Source organism: Triturus cristatus, chromosome 8, assembly GCF_964204655.1.
Source record: "Triturus cristatus chromosome 8, aTriCri1.1, whole genome shotgun sequence".
Taxonomy (NCBI): Eukaryota; Metazoa; Chordata; class Amphibia; order Caudata; family Salamandridae; genus Triturus; species Triturus cristatus.
The window spans coordinates 994873735-994889918 of NC_140591.1; the positions used below are offsets into that span (position 1 = coordinate 994873735).

General features: G+C 44.0%; 1 protein-coding gene across 2 annotated transcripts in view; it reads left to right on the top strand.

Moving 5' to 3' along the window:
• Positions 1-16184, top strand: part of LOC146805330 (betaine-homocysteine S-methyltransferase-like) — a 289657-nt gene that overhangs the window by 125278 nt on the left and 148195 nt on the right. The gene's annotated exons all lie outside the window — the stretch shown is intronic.

Consider the following 16184-nt stretch of genomic DNA (forward strand, 5'->3'; position numbering starts at 1 on the left):
AGATGTCGCAGACACCGCCTCAAGAGCCATTAACACAAGTGTCCTGTTACGTAATCATGCATGGCTGGCTACGCATTTCAGTTTTTTTTCTTTTTCTTTTTAAACTTTATTTTCAGTTTTAACCACAACAGCAATTTCAGTTACATTCAGGTCGCGTAAACATTCACATTTGGGAGTCAAATGCAGCATATATACAACAATTGGCAGCGGCAATTTCTCTGTTCGCCTTTGAACACCATACAATCTTGAAAACTGTCCATACATTAGTGTTATGACATCAGAGAAGGAAAAAAGCGAAAAGAATAATAGCAACACAAACAATAGAAAAATCCCCATAAAACCAGAGCCCACAGTATTATCCAAGGTGTCAGACTTTCCACATGCCTATAATCTAGCAGGCTGATATAGCATTGCGATGTAAATTAGCAAACAATTTGTCCTGCTTACATTCACCCCACTCCAGTTATATCCAACTCTTCCTGGGGATCTGCGGCTCGAGCTTTGCTCAACAAATATTGTTTGTACGGGCCCCATATGTCTTTGGGTGCGCATTGGGCAGGCATGAGTGCATTATAATTGTCAGACTGAGTGGAGCAATATGCCAAATCCTTTTCCCAATCATCAATTATGGGCAAAGGACCCCGCATCCAAATCATGGCAACTGTTCTCTTTGCTAGTAATAGGCTGACGGCTGCGAGTTTTCGTACCCCCTTCGGGATCTCCTTCACATAACCCAACGGAGCTACAACAGGCACTTCTGGCAATTCGACCGCCAATATTTCTGTAAGGATCTGAAACACTTTATGCCAAAAGGAACGTATACCCGGACAAGTCCACGCCAGATGTAGAAATGTAGCGTGGCTAGTAGAATATCTTGGGCAAGTATCGTCATCACAAAGCCAGTTGCATCTTCTTAACATCTCCAACACCCGCCCTCCCAACCCCCCCACCCACACCATATCAAAATAAGTAGATATAGCATTCCCTTAGCCCACCCACCCCAATACCAAATCCTTTCTTTGCCTGCCAACCGGGCAGCAAACTCTAACATGAAACCTGTGTGAGTTACACTCGGTGGCGATGGCCGCCGGCCCCCAGGATGTAATAGGGCGAGCCTGCACCACCCAAATCATACAGAACCATAGAGACATATTCGTATCTGAAAAATCTGTAAGCAAGCCAAAGTCAGTGACATTGTGTTAATACCAACATTATTTCGGCAGATGCTTCCCCACAGTCAACACAACCAACAGCAGTCAATGTGAGGAACATTCAGGATGGTGAGGAAGATGAGGAGGCAGCTTCTAGTTCACCATTAGTAGCTGAAGATGTTCTGTCACCATCCACAGTCACAGGCGGGGGGGACCCCCTCTCGCCTTATCCGCACCATATTTCTTGAGGTCTTTTTGCAGAGCACTTAGGTCAGTATAAAGTCTAGTTTTCCCATCAAAGGAGACCTTTAAGCGAGCAGGATAGAGCATCGCACTCTCGCACTGCCCCCTCACTGCCACCTCATATGTAGATTCCCCCTTGGGTCCTCCACAGAGGTCAGGGTGAGACACCCGCTCTTGGAAGCCCCGCTGATATTCTCAGACAACCCTGACGTATCGTAATGGCTCCCGGGGCCCTCTGTACAGACGCAGTGCACACTGCACGAGCCTCAGCACAGTCTCACCTCATCTAGGTTGCAATGGCGGCGTCCCGACCAGAGCGGGTCAAGACGGGCGGGGACTCCCTTGCAGGCGCCGGTCCACACCGTCGCAACACGGTGCGCCGCGTCGCCCTTTACCTCGCCTCCGCTCCATGCCCAAAGCTGCCGGGGTGCTCGGGACACCTTGCTGCCGTCCGCGCCTCCCGTCGCCGAAGCGTGGATGTACCGCTCCCTGCAGCCGCCCCGTCATCCACTGGTCTCGTGGCAGGAGGGTCACCGCAAGCAGCAGCGCCAACCGGTGCGAGGGGGAACACGCCAGACAGTGGACCAGCAGCTACAGGCCCAATATCAGCGGACGGTAGACCTCCGCACAGCGTGCACGGCTCCGGCTCAAACTTTCGCCAAGGATGCAGCGGACAACCAGTCGTCACTGACGGCTAAGATTACCACCTATGTTGCCTTGGTGGTGCGAATTTTGAGAGGATAATGTGGGCGGCTGCCGGAGCATGCCATCTTCGAGCCAGGTAGACCACACCCCCCCCACGCATTTCAGGGTTTAAGCCAGAAGTGCAAACTTCCATCCTTAACCAGCCATTTGACAAAAAACACCTCTTTGGTCCTGCTGTAGATTCATTTCTGGAAAAAATGAAGAAAGAAACTGACACAGCCAAATCAATGGGAGCTTTGCAATCGCAAGATCCCAGACATTCTTTTCATCGCTCCTCTTACAGAGGCACCTCCAGGGGCTATTCCTTTGACAACCCCTCCACGTCCTATAAGGCTCCCGCCCAAACCACATTCACCAAAGGTTACCAAAGAGGAGGCTATAGAGGCAATAACAGAGATAGAGGCAAAACCAACAACAGTCGATCCGCCTCCACCCCTACCCCTTGACTTCCCTCCACTCCCCCCGGACCATACCACTCCGGTCGGGGGAAGATTACTACAGTTTCTACCTGTCTGGAACAACATCACTACCGACAGGTGGGTGAGACAAATAGTTCAGTCAGGTTATTGTCTGGAACTCACCTCTACCCCCCAAACATACCACCCAGACAACGTCCAATGTAAACAGAACATTTAGCACTGGTGAAGCAGGAGGTAATCTCCCTCCTACAAAAACATGCAATAGAACCAGTTCCCCTGTATCAGCAAAACACAGGGGTTTACTCCCTGTATTTTCTCATTCCACAGAAGGACGGCTCTCTGAGACCCATCCTGGGCCTCAGACCCCTAAACCTGTGCATACAATAAGACCACTTTTACATGGTAACCCTTCAACAAGTCCTTCCTCTTCTCACACAAGGCGATTTCCTTGCCACTTTAGATCTCAAGGACGCCTACTTTCATATTCCCATTCACACCTCTCACAGGAAATATCTCCGGTTTGTAGTGGACGGTCAGCACTACCAATTCACGGTACTCCAATTAGGGATCACCACAGCACCCGGGGTTTTCACCAAGTGTCCAGCAGTAGTTGTAGCTCACCTGCGAAGACATCAGATTCATGTCTTCCCCTACCTAGACGACTGGCTAATAAAAGCCAAGTCATACGATCAGTGTGTACACCACACTCACGCCACAATCCAACTGCTTCACGACTTAGGGTTTACCGTAAACCACACAAAGTCTCACCTACAACCATCCCACACACAAAAATACCTTGGTGCGACAATAAACACCCCTAAAGCACTTGCATATCCCAGTCCAACCAGGATAGCAAGCATACAAAGCCTCATTACAAAATTTCTGCCACAACACTCTTTCCCAGCTCGAGTGTTCATGCAGCTAATAGGGATGAGGGTCTCTTGCATATGCACAGTACCTCACGCAAGACTCCAGATGCGTCCTCTACAGCAATGTTTAGCACGTCCGTGGAACCAGGCTGAAGGTCAGCTAACAGATCTGGTGTTGGTGGACGGTCTCACGCATCGTTCTCTGCAGTGGTGGAACACCAAAAACCTCTGCAGTGGTGGAAGACCAAAAACCCTTTCCAAAGGGCAACCGTTCATCGAGCCTGTTCCACAGATTGTGCTAACAGCGGACGCATCGCTCTCCGGCTGGGGAGCTCATCTATTACATCACACCATGCAGGGCAGGTGAACACCTCAACAAAGGTTACTCCACATCAAATACTTGGAGTTACTAGCCATATTTCTAGCATTAAAGGCCTTCCAGAAACACATTCTGGGCAAAGCTGTCCTAGTCTGCACAGACAATATGACAGCAATGTATTACATACAGAAACAAGGCGGGACACACTCCCTGCAACTATCCCAACTAGCACAAAGCATTTGGAGATGGGCTATTCCACAGAACATTTTTCTCCTGGCCCAACACGTTCCAGGAGTTCAAAACAGCATAGCAGATCTGTTAAGTCATCAAACGCAACAGATTCACGAGTGGGAACTTCATCCGCAAGTTCTTCAACCATTTTTCCAAACATGGGGGCAACCAGAGATAGATCTGTTTGCCACATACAAAAACGCCAAATGCCCAAGCTTCGCCGCCAGATATCCACACCCATTGTCCAGAGGCAATGCGATATGGATGAATTGGTCAGGCAAATTTGCGTACACCTTTCCACCTCTCCCACTCATTCGACTAGTGGTGCGAAAACTGCAGCAACACTCACTGACTCTCATCCTAGTTGCTCCAACATGGGCCAGACAACCGTGGTACACCACGTTACTGGAACTATCTGTAGTCCCCCACCAAAAACTACATCTCGCCCCACATCTCTTAACTCAGAGCCATGGAGAGATCAGACACCCGTACCCAGCACAGCTCAACCTAGCGATCTGGCGCCTGAGGTCATAGAGTTTGGTTACCTTAACCTACCCCCTGACTGTTTCAATGTTATAAAAGAAGTTAGACGACCCACCACTAGAGCCTGCTACGCAGCAGCCAACTGGAAAAGATTTGTGATATATTGTACCAACAACACTATCGATCCATTAGATGTGTCTATTCAACACATCATATGTTACTTACTACATCTTCAACTGTGTAATCTGGCATACACATCAATTAGGTTACAGCTCGCTGCAATAGCATCCTACTTACAAAACAGACAACATTTATTACTGTTCAGACTACCTGCCATCAAAGCATTTATGGAAGGCCTCAAAAGAATAATTCCTCCAAGGGTACCACCCTCACCAGTGGGGAACTTAAATATTGTTCTCACAAGATTAATGGGCCCTCCATTTGAAACTCTGCATAAAAGCGAGTTGCAATTTCTTACATGGAAAGTCGCTTTCCTTGTAGCCATTACTTCCCTTAGAAGAATCGGTGAATTACAGGCACTAACTATTCAAGAACCATCTTTTCAACTCTATCACAACAAAGTGGTCCTCAGGATAAATCCCAAATTCCTCCCTAAAGTCATTTCTCCGTTTCATCTCAATCAGTCTGCAGAGTTGCCAGTATTCTTCTCGCAACCACAGTCAGTCGCAGAATGAGCTCTTCATACTCTAGATGTAAAGAGAACACTCCTTAATTATATTGAAAGAACAAAGTCTTTTTCGTAAAACAAAACAGCTTTTTGTGTCCTTCTCACCCCCACATAAAGGCAATCCCATATCAAAATCTGGTATTGCAAGATGGATAGTCAAATGCATACAAATTTGCTATCACAAAGCAACACCCACAATATCCATTCCTTCTAAAGCCCACTCTACCAGAAAGATAGGGGCTTCCATGGCAGTTTTGGGGAACATTCCCTTAGATGACATATGCAAAGCAGCTACATGGTCTACACCGCACACATTTACAAAACATTATTGTGTAGATGTGCAAACGCAACAACAAGCTAGTGTGGGCCAGGCTGTACTCAAAACACTATTTCAAACTGCTGCAACAGATACTGGTGGTCGCTGCTAAGGAGGAGTTCTGCTACATATCTATGCTAAAGTATGTGATCTGCAGCTCATATGCCTCGAACGGAAAATGCTACTTACCAGTATGTATCTGTTCTTGGCATGTAGAGCTGCAGATCCACATTCTTCCACCTACCTCCCCGGCTACCTTTATCTGTTCCAGTATTATCATATTTACATACAGCACACATGGGCATCTTTTTCTGTTTCTCACAAAACTCCATCATTTCCCTGCTGGCGAAAAAACAATCTGAAAATGGAGCCGAAGCCCATGCGCACTATCATCCAGAGGAGCAGGCACTTATCTCGTGACTTCCAAATACTTTTTTAAGACAAAAACAAGTGCAAACATCCGGGCCCAACACCAGATGGCGATTCATGCTTAAGTATGTGGATCTGCAGCTCTACATGCCAAGAACAGATGCATACTGGTAAGTAGCATTTTCCATTTAAATGTATATTAATACATTTATTAAATAACATTTATTAAATAACTATTTTTCTATATTCATATTTTTACAGTAAATACAGAAATAATGACAGAAGGTGCAAAAAGTAATACATCACAGAAGGGGAAACTGTTTCATGGGATACACCTACAGTCAAGAAAATGCTTCTGCTGAACGTATTAATTGGAAATAGACCACATTTTATTCTAATGCATGTTATTAGAGGGCAACTACTAATGAAACTAGCAATGAATGTCAAACAGCATAGTCACCCTCCCAATATAACCGAAATAAAATGGAGAGAAGTATTAGAAAATATTAGAGAAACAAGCTCTAGTACCCAAGAACTCACAGCACAAGTACTTAAAGATATACTACTCCACGTACCAGAACATATAACAGGCTAGTTACCACCAATACCCACCTTAAAATGCCTAATAACAAGAACTAAAAGGGTGACTAGTGACTCCCCACCTGCTCCTAAAATGTACAGAGATATAGACATCCAACCACAACTTACAATAACCCCCAGAGAGAAACAAGTTCTATGATATGATTATAAAAGTAATGACACCTGTATACTAATATTTGGTACCCATACAAACTTACCCATACTAGCCCAATGTCAAACTTGGATGATGGATGGCACTTGAAAATCTATCCCAAACCATTCCATCAACTATACACCATACATAGTAAATAAAAAAAACACAAATATATCTTTTGTGTATGCATTACTTCCAAACAAATAAGGCCGTAACTACATGGAACTGCTAAACCACGTCAGGCAACAGACAAACAACTACTATCCCCCAAAAATTATTATTGACTGTGAGCAAGCTATGATCCAATCTATGCTAAACATATACCCCCACACAGCCATAAAGGGATGTGGCTATCATTTTCATCTAGGTATATGGTTTTACCTACAGAAATCTGCACTACGTGCCTTATTTTGAATTTGGTGGTCTGTGAATTGCCATACCTGCGGCTGCGGTCCGACCACCATGAGTTTGACGCTCCGACTGCCGTATTACGAGAATGCCAGATTGCCTTTGCAAAGACCGCAGTTGATCCGATGACACCGCCAGCACACCTCCGACCCCTGGGGTTGCGGTCGAGGAAAAGTAGCTGCCATAAGGTGGTACTAAGTAGTCTCACTGCCATCTGCATTATGAGTTGGCTTTCTGACAAGCCGACCACTGAGGTTGGACCACCGCCTTCAGGCCAGCAGAAATGAACGATTTTGGGAGCATACTTACCCCTTTTTTGTTCTTCCAGGCAGAGTTTGACGTGGATCCCTTTCTCCAGGTCCCCCCTTCATAGCAGCATCTTCACCCTGAGGAATACGACCCTGTATGTGGCAATCTACAGGGAAATCCTTTTTGTACCATGTACACATTACCTGTACCACAGACATATGGGCCGGAGTCCAGCAATGGGTAGGTGGTATTTTTCCCCATGTATCATGCATATATAGGCATTCAGCACACATGCAGTCAAAATGCTCACACAGGCATCAATATATATGGAAAACCATTCCCCAATACCGCCACACCGCGGGCACCGGGGTCAACTAGTAATACGGCGACTGTGGTCCTGTAGAGGCTGGGCCTTTCGGGCTGTCGGACCACTACACTCATAATCAGACCCTAAGTGCAGAATATGCCCCCAACAGCCAATTTGTCTTTGAAGTCACAAAAATTATTGCACTAGCCTATGTCGCTGTGACAGAAGTAGCTAACCATTACAAAATCCTAATAGAAAGTCCCTATTACCAAAATAATGAAAATAAACTTACTAATGGACTACTTTGAGGACACATGGGTAGGCATACTGCATAGGTCAGAACACAGACAGCAAGCAAAATTCCAGATATTATGGTGGAATGTCTGACAGCAGGTTAGCACAGGAGGCAAAAACAGCGCAGTGGAAGGATGACATAATGCCTTCCAATCCACACTAGGCAGAACTCACCTACACTATACAAATTACTAGAAGCCTTACAAAAAGAGCAAAGCTACCAAGAACTTAGAATACAGAAATCTTTCTTAAACTAACCAAACAAATGAAAAATGTATGAAATGCTACAATCCAAAGTAAGAATAATTATAAAAAACAAAGGACTAGATTACTTCGAAGTAATACTAAATCTATCTTCTAAACCACATGTAAAATCTACCAGACATCTGAGAAACTACAGCATTATACACCAAAATAATTTTAAAAGCTATTTCTTTTAAATAATAAAATATAATTATTAGCGAAAAAAATAATGCTACATTTTGCATCACTCACTGAAATAATAAAAATCTTAATACAATGATTTAAAAAATATTTTCAATTATTTAATACATAAAGCAAAGTATATACACATAATTTTAAAAAACACAGCACATACTTTCTACAAAACAACATAATTTCAACATAACATAATTATATACAGTAATTAATAAAATTTACGATTTTATTGCTGCAGATCTCTGTCCAAATCCGCATAGTTCAAAAAAGTATCCACAAAAAGTAGTTTAAACAACAGTAAAAAGCCCCCCAAAAAAGTAGTTTAAAAAAAAAAAAACTCCCTCGAGGCAAGCCACAGTCTGTATGTTCCTTAAAAACCAGAAAAATTATTCTAAAAAAAAGAAACGCTCCAGGAAAACAAGAAAAACAAAGACATCTATTTTTTTTTTAAAATGGATAGTAAAAAACAAATTTTGATTTCCTTTAAAAAAAATCGGACGTCCAACTTCCCTTAAAAACCTGCAACAAATAGATGAAACACCCTCCCACACAAAACACTATAGGGGTCAAGTCGGACCGGCTTCTGTCGTCCTTTGGAGGCAGTCGGAAGCAGTAGGTCCGACCGCCAGATTACAGTGCGTGCAAATGCACAGAAATCCAACCACCGCGGTCGTTCCAATTTCCAACCGCAGTGGTGTTGAAAAGGTCCAATGTAGCCTGTCAGATAGCAGACCGCCCTACAGAACGCTCGCCCTATTATGATGCGTCATTCAGACGGGCTGGCCATAGCGGTCCAAACACCTCATCAGACCTAGCGGAAAGGGAGGGATATAAGCCTACACTCACCTCTACACAGCTTCTTACTTCCTGCACCAGCCTGCAGCCTCTTCTACAATTCCTGCCACTACTACTGTACCTGCTCACTCGCGACCAAAATTTGAACCGCTATGGACAAATCTAGTGGTAAATTACACATTTACCCGTTCACATACGGTCCCCACCAAATTGAGAAACCGCCATGGAAGAGCAGGCCCATACCGTTGTCTTTAGGAATAGGGGTGTGTGGCTTGGACATATAACTTATACAAAATATATGAGAAGAAGTTTGACGTGAGGGGGCCTGAAGGGATCTTGGAAAGAGCGAGTAGTGACAGTCGTGTTGAAGTGTTTGAAGTGTTCCCGGTCTGTCGGTGGTCGTCATAGGCAGGTGTTTAAAGCTGATGCGGAGAAGGGTCCCAATGGAGTCTCCATATCATCCCCCTCCCTCAGGTGTGATATATAATTAAGGCTCCCTGATATACATTTTTACAGATTTTTACAGATAAATACAGACAGGAAACATTTATTTTCTCGTCCGTATTTATTTTTAAATGTGGATAAAAACAGAAATTGGTTTACGTTTTGAGTAATTTTATATACTGCTTGCCATGACTGCCAGGCCAAAAGCTGTGTTGATAGGTAAGGGGGTTAAAAAAGAGAGGAATTTTAGAAAAGAGCCTTTAACAGCAGTAGATATGCATAAGGTTGATACTGAAATTTTCATATTTTTATATTAGTGCATTGATTTATCTTCTGCGGGTGTTCACAGCATTGAAACCTGGCAGGCATTCAAGCACGAGTGAATATTAATTGGTTAAATAAAAGTGGAAATATGCTAATTTCAGCCTCATTTTTTCTCAAAACCCCAAATTAATATGGATAAATACAGATAAAATTAGCACACAAAAGAATTTGGATAAATACAGACAGAAAGGTCAAAAAAATAAATACCATAAAACCGGGAGCCCTACATATAATCAACTCTGCAGCAATACAACCTACCACTGCCGCACATGGAACAGCCATGAGACCCTTAAAAGTCCATTCCCAGTATTGATAGTTAAGATCAGAAGCATCACCATAAATGTCATGCTGTAAAGTCTGAGTAGTAACATCTAGAACTAATGCAAGTAACAACCATTGGCAAATCCAACTGTACGGAATCGCTGTAGATGGAATGTAAATCGTGTTCACAGATACTGTGATGTTGTTCTGTGTCCCATTAACAAATATCTTGTGTGAGAGAGACAAAATGGCTATTACATATGTACATCTCACATGTTTGTAAGCCATGCTCTCATCTACGTCACCCCCACACCTGTGAGAGACCACCAGGGCACTCCTCACACTCAAAGTACTGTTGTGGAGGACACTAAAAACACATACAAACACACATTTCACAAAACCGTAAAAGTCTATCATAACAGAGGAGACAGAGATGGCGTGCATGGGTCAGTGCATATAGGTCAAATCTCCTTGGTGGAAAATGTACAGACACTGCACATCACCTGACTGAAAACACCACTAGTCAACTTTGGCCCACATTATACATCGATACTGGGTTTTACACACTACACACTTCACCCCCGAGACACCACAACCGGGATAAGGCTAGGGGCATTGAATCCCTGGACCAAACATATCTTGTGGATCCCAGTATGTAACATCACTGAATGTACTTTCCCATCAAATATCCAAGGTTACGCCTATGTCCAGATCAATGACAGTATACAGGCACACAAACACACAATCCAAATGTTTGGACAGCTCAGAAACAGGTGTGAAGAAGAGTGCAATAAACAGTGGCACAAAACACCACTTCTCATGAAGGACATAGCTCTCGTAAGCTGTGACACCCTGACATTGTACATAAGCTAGTTCCTGTTGAGACATTGACAATATAACTATATGGATGTCTCTGTAAAAATATAAACTACTACACTACAAAAGCACTGTATTGCCCCTTTCCGCATCACGCACATTAATACAATAAGTCAGCCAAATGGGATTGTCAAAAACTGCAGTCTCATATGTCAAGGCCACACTGTAAAGAGACTCTGCAGATGTGGGTATCTAAACAAGGGGTACTCCTGGAAGACAACAGGCCAAGGGTACAGTCCAGTTTGCACCTGTATCAATCTCACCATGGCATTAGGACCTGCGGCATGGTGTAGTCATATAGTGGCATGCTCATGTGGCTGATGTGTAAGTGCAAATCTTTAAAATACCTCTACAGCAACAATACTAGTTGGACATCCATGAGAAGAATTGTGGAAGAACACACATGAGAAGCCTTACCTGTCCCTCCAAAGTAACACATACCTATCAGATAACTGCACTTCCATGTGTGGTGTACCAAATACATACTTAGCACATATGTAACACATATTCGCCAAACATTTCACCTAGTACAGCTAGCCTGAATACATGGACATTGGGCAAGGCAAAATAAAATACTTACCACAGCAGATGTCACACAAATCGATGTATGCCACAATTTGAGTTTATCTCACTCATGAAACCATAGAACATTGGCCCTTGTCCTCTGTCACTCCATAACTTGTTACAAGGTTTGACTAGACTTACCACTGGAAATGGATCAGCTATCATGGGTTAACAAACCCAACTGTTGTCACATATCCCGAACATTTCAAGAACAACAAATAGCATCAATAGCAAATGCAGGACAAAGGTCATCATGAATTATTCATGCACATTTTTCAATGTGATTGAACAAAGGCCAATGGCCAGTCCAAAATTGTCCATGTGGTCTAGCACACTGCTGTGCCATGACATTTGCCAACAAGATCACAGCCAGGGAAACCTCCTCAGGAAAGGGGCACCCAATGGACAGTCCAGGCCCCTCTGATGAGTTATTGGGGTGGTTGGGGCTTTGGATTGGGGGCTGGGTTGGGCCTTGGGAGGATTTGGCAGGAGTGATGGGCTTGGGTGTAGGAGGTGTGGATTCTGGAGTGGGAGGGCTGGCCTTGAGTTTTAGAGGACAGGGCCGTATAATCGGTTGGATTTTGTACCCTTTTAGGATAGTGAGGGCAACAGGGAGGGTGGGAACAGGTGGATAACTCTTATGCTTCGAAACTGTGGAGTGGGTAGGGAAAGAGGACTTTGGGGGGGGGGGGGTTGGCTCGGAATCGGGACAGGCGGGTTTGATTTTTTTTTACCCTCTTCGGTGGTAGGGAGCTGTTTTGTAGTGGAGGGGCCACGTTTTTTGCGGGTTGACGTCAAAGGGTAGAGGTGGGAAACCAGACCTTTTGGGTTTTGGGGGGCAGCTGTGGCAGGGAAAGGTCAATGGCACACCGGGTAAGAGTTTTGTGAGATAGGGGAGGAGGAATGGCAATGGGTTGGGTCTTGGAGGTAGAGAGATGTGAGGTCTGAGGTGTGCATGCAGTGTGTGCATGTCTCTGTGTGTCTGATTTATATTTGGCTGTGAAATGCTTCTGGTGCTTGGAAGTGTGTGATGTCTCTGTGGGTGTGGTGTCTGTCTGTATGATGGTGGAAGTGTCTGTGAGTGTGGTGTCTGTGATGGTGAAAGTGTATGTGGCTGTGGTGTCTGTGTGATGGTGGAAGTGTCTGACTGTGGCTGTGCTGTCTGTGTGATGGTGGACGTGCCTGTGGCTTTAGCTGTGATGTCTGTCTATGTGATGGTGGAAGTGGCTGTGGATGTGCTGTCTGTGCTATGGTGAACGTGTCTGTGGCTGTGGCTGTGGGTGTGGTGTCTGTGTGATAGTGCAAGTGTCTGTGACTGCGGCTGTGGGTGTGCTATCTGTGTATGTCAGGGGTTGTGGTGGTGAGTGTGGTGACTGCATGGCGAGTGGGTGTGCTGGATTTTGGCATCTTATGTTTGTCTTTGCGTGTGCTGTGTGTGACTGTTGATGTGGATGCGTGATGTTTGCATGTGCTTTGGGCAGGTACGATGATAGGGATAGTGGTTGGGGAAGGGGCAGGAGGAGGGGTGGAAAGCTGGGAATGTTGGAAGGCTGCTATGAGTGTGGAAACCAGAGCCTGAAACGATTTTCTGTAGGTCAGACATGTCAGAGTAAATGCTTCCCAGGTACAACATTATCATATTTTGCTGAGATGTATGCACCTGGAGGACATTCAGCACTGCTGTCTGACCATCACACATCTGCCTCAGGAGGTCAAAAGCCTCCACACTCAGGGCATCAGGGAAGACAGAGGCAGGGGTTGAGGTACCTGGGGGTAGGAGACTCCCCTGCTTAGAGAAGCAGGACCAGGCAAAAGGTTGGTGAGCAGCAGGGAGGGTGGAGATGGTAGGGAGTATGGCAGACAAGGATGTAGCTTACTGAGGTCCAGGGGGGGGGGTCCACCACCACCATCTGCGAACATACAATGGAGCTTGACGAAGATGTTGCTTTAGAGTAGTTGGGCTGCTCCTCCATGACACTCCTACCACCCTCTGGGCCACTGGGTCCCTCGGTGTCACTGGTTTGAAGGAGACCACTGTGACCAGCTGCGTCCCAGCCCTGTCTCCTTTGCTGCCCTGGGAAGATGCTGAAATAAGATAAATATGTGAGTTACAATAGCCTGAACACATTAGGCAAGCATATCATAACACAACACATTACACAGTAGAACGGAATCAAAATTGTCTAGGATAACTAAATTGGGCAACATTTCTGTGAGAATATGCATGAATGGTACATGAGCTGTGCACAGTCACAAATAATGGTGTCATCCTCAAAGTCTCCTCTAACTTCATGTGTGACATATCCCAAATCCAGCCTCATGTGTGTATCAAATGATGTCATCACCCTGTCTACCTTGGGCCTTGGCTCATACCATAGTTACCTGATATCATCAAATGGGATATCCGCATGGAATGTATGCCTACTCAAATTCAATAAGCTTTATTCGATTTCTACTGAGTAAATTACAAAAGCAAATACAAAAAAAATAATCTTTACAGGCTTAACAAATTGTATATTAAGAACAAATAAATAAGCAATTGACATGAAAGGTTAAAAAAAAAAGCTTCAGCAACAGCTGGTTAAAAAATCATCATTGGGTACAATTAAAATTTCATCAATAAGCTTTCATAATGTACTAGTTTTTCTATATCTGATTATAGTCCTTAGAAATATTGCCACAGACCACATAACATATTCATTATGTAACAGCTGGAGTGATATAAATGCTAGGCATCATTGCCTAAGACCAAACATCTTTAAAATCGGCAGAATCCACATCTTTCTCTGTACTTTAAAAAATTTACAAAAAGCACTACATGAAGTGCTGTTTGTTGCGACATGCCATCACATGGACATTTACAGAGTGACCAATCATTTATTACCAGAAAACTTGTTAATCTATGAAAAATACTAAGCCTAAAAAAAGATAAAACAAATCTATTCTGAGTAGCCTCCATGTTTTGCAGATAGGGCTGTATCTATGTGGTCAGTATCATTTGATTATTCTATACAGTTGGTCTCAATATTTCAGTAGAAAATCTATTTGACTCCAGTAGGTTCATACATTCTCTTTTAAGATCTTTTCGGGTGACAGCAGCCATGGAAACCCGGTTCATCATAAAATTCTGGATGACCAAGGTCATTCATAACATCTTTGATATATTTCAGCCAAGGTATGTTAGACACCCGATGTAATTTAACACAATCTCTTATGTTATTCGTATTAAGGGTGGTATTCTCCAAGGCCCATATCCTATGGCCTAAGAGGATTTGCCAGATTTTAATTAGGTCCGCTATGTAAGGTAACACTAGCTCTGAATGGCATACATAAGTGGAGCTGCTTCCTGGCACTGCTAAGAGAAATCTTATGAAGGCACTCTCCACAAGTTGTAAAGGCTGGGAGGCGCAAAAACCCCACACGCCTGCACCATATATTGCAGTAACTACACGTTTTACCTTATAGATGTTTAATAGCTCTACAGGCTTTTTTTTGCCCACCTTTCTTGAAACGTTAGCTAAGGCTGCCATGGCTTTCAAGAACAATCACTTTCTTGATTTAACTGCCTGAGTCCATGTACCCTTCTGATCGGAAAGAATACCTAAATAAGTAAATGTCTTAGTGACTTCTATTTTCTTGTTATCCACAAAGATATCTCTGCATTTAGAACTCCCTGTTCCACATTTCATAATGAAGGTCTTTGATATATTAACTTGCAGTCCCAGGTTCTGCATGTATGTAGTGAAACTTGTCATAACAAGTTGTAGCCCCAGCTGAGTGTGTGCCATCAGCATTGCATCATCAGTGTCGAGAAGGGCGGGTATTGGGCGATTACCAATATATGGTAGGTCACAACACTGATCCACTAGTGTCTGCCCCAAGCTGTTGAGGTAAAGTGTAAATAAAAAGGGTGCCAAAACGCAACCCTGTCTTACCCCCCTCTCCACACCGAATGATGCAGTACACTCGCCCTTATCCCAATATTGGACCCTCGCTTTCAACCCAGAATATAATTACCTCAGAAGCTGCAGCAGCGAGGCTTCTACACCTAATGTGGCCACAATGGGCCATCATTTATCATGTTCTACTCAATCAAAAGCTGCAGTTAGGTCTACAAATGCAAGGAATAATCTTCCCTGCTAAGTAAGGCTATATTTCCCAATTAATAAGTTCAGATTTAATCCTTGCTCAACTGTACCTAGGCCTGCTCGAACGCCAAATTGCAGTTCGGATAATATGTCATTAGCAACAGCCCAGTTCTGGAGTCTGTTTAATACAATATGGCCCACCATCCTAACCAACGAATCCAGTAATGATATTGGCTGGTAACAGGCAGGGTTCTGGCGATCGCCTTTCTTAAAGATCGGCACCAATAACGATTCTGACCAGGTAGCAATAAGGCCTGAGGTGCAACATGCTGAAATTACTCGAGTCAAAAGTGGGCCCCATAGCAAAAGATTTGCTTTATTCAAATCTATTGGTAACCGATCAGGACTGGGCGCCTTCCCTCTCTTACTGGCTTCAATTGCTCGATTAACCTCATCTAGGGTAAAGTGTAGGTCTATGAGTATTTTGATGGGAGCAATTATGCAACTGTCAGTTAGTATATCATCTATTCCTGCATTTCCTCCTGTGAGTTTATACATATTTGAATAATGTTTCACCTACTCCTCCTCACTAATAGCGATCTCTATGGTA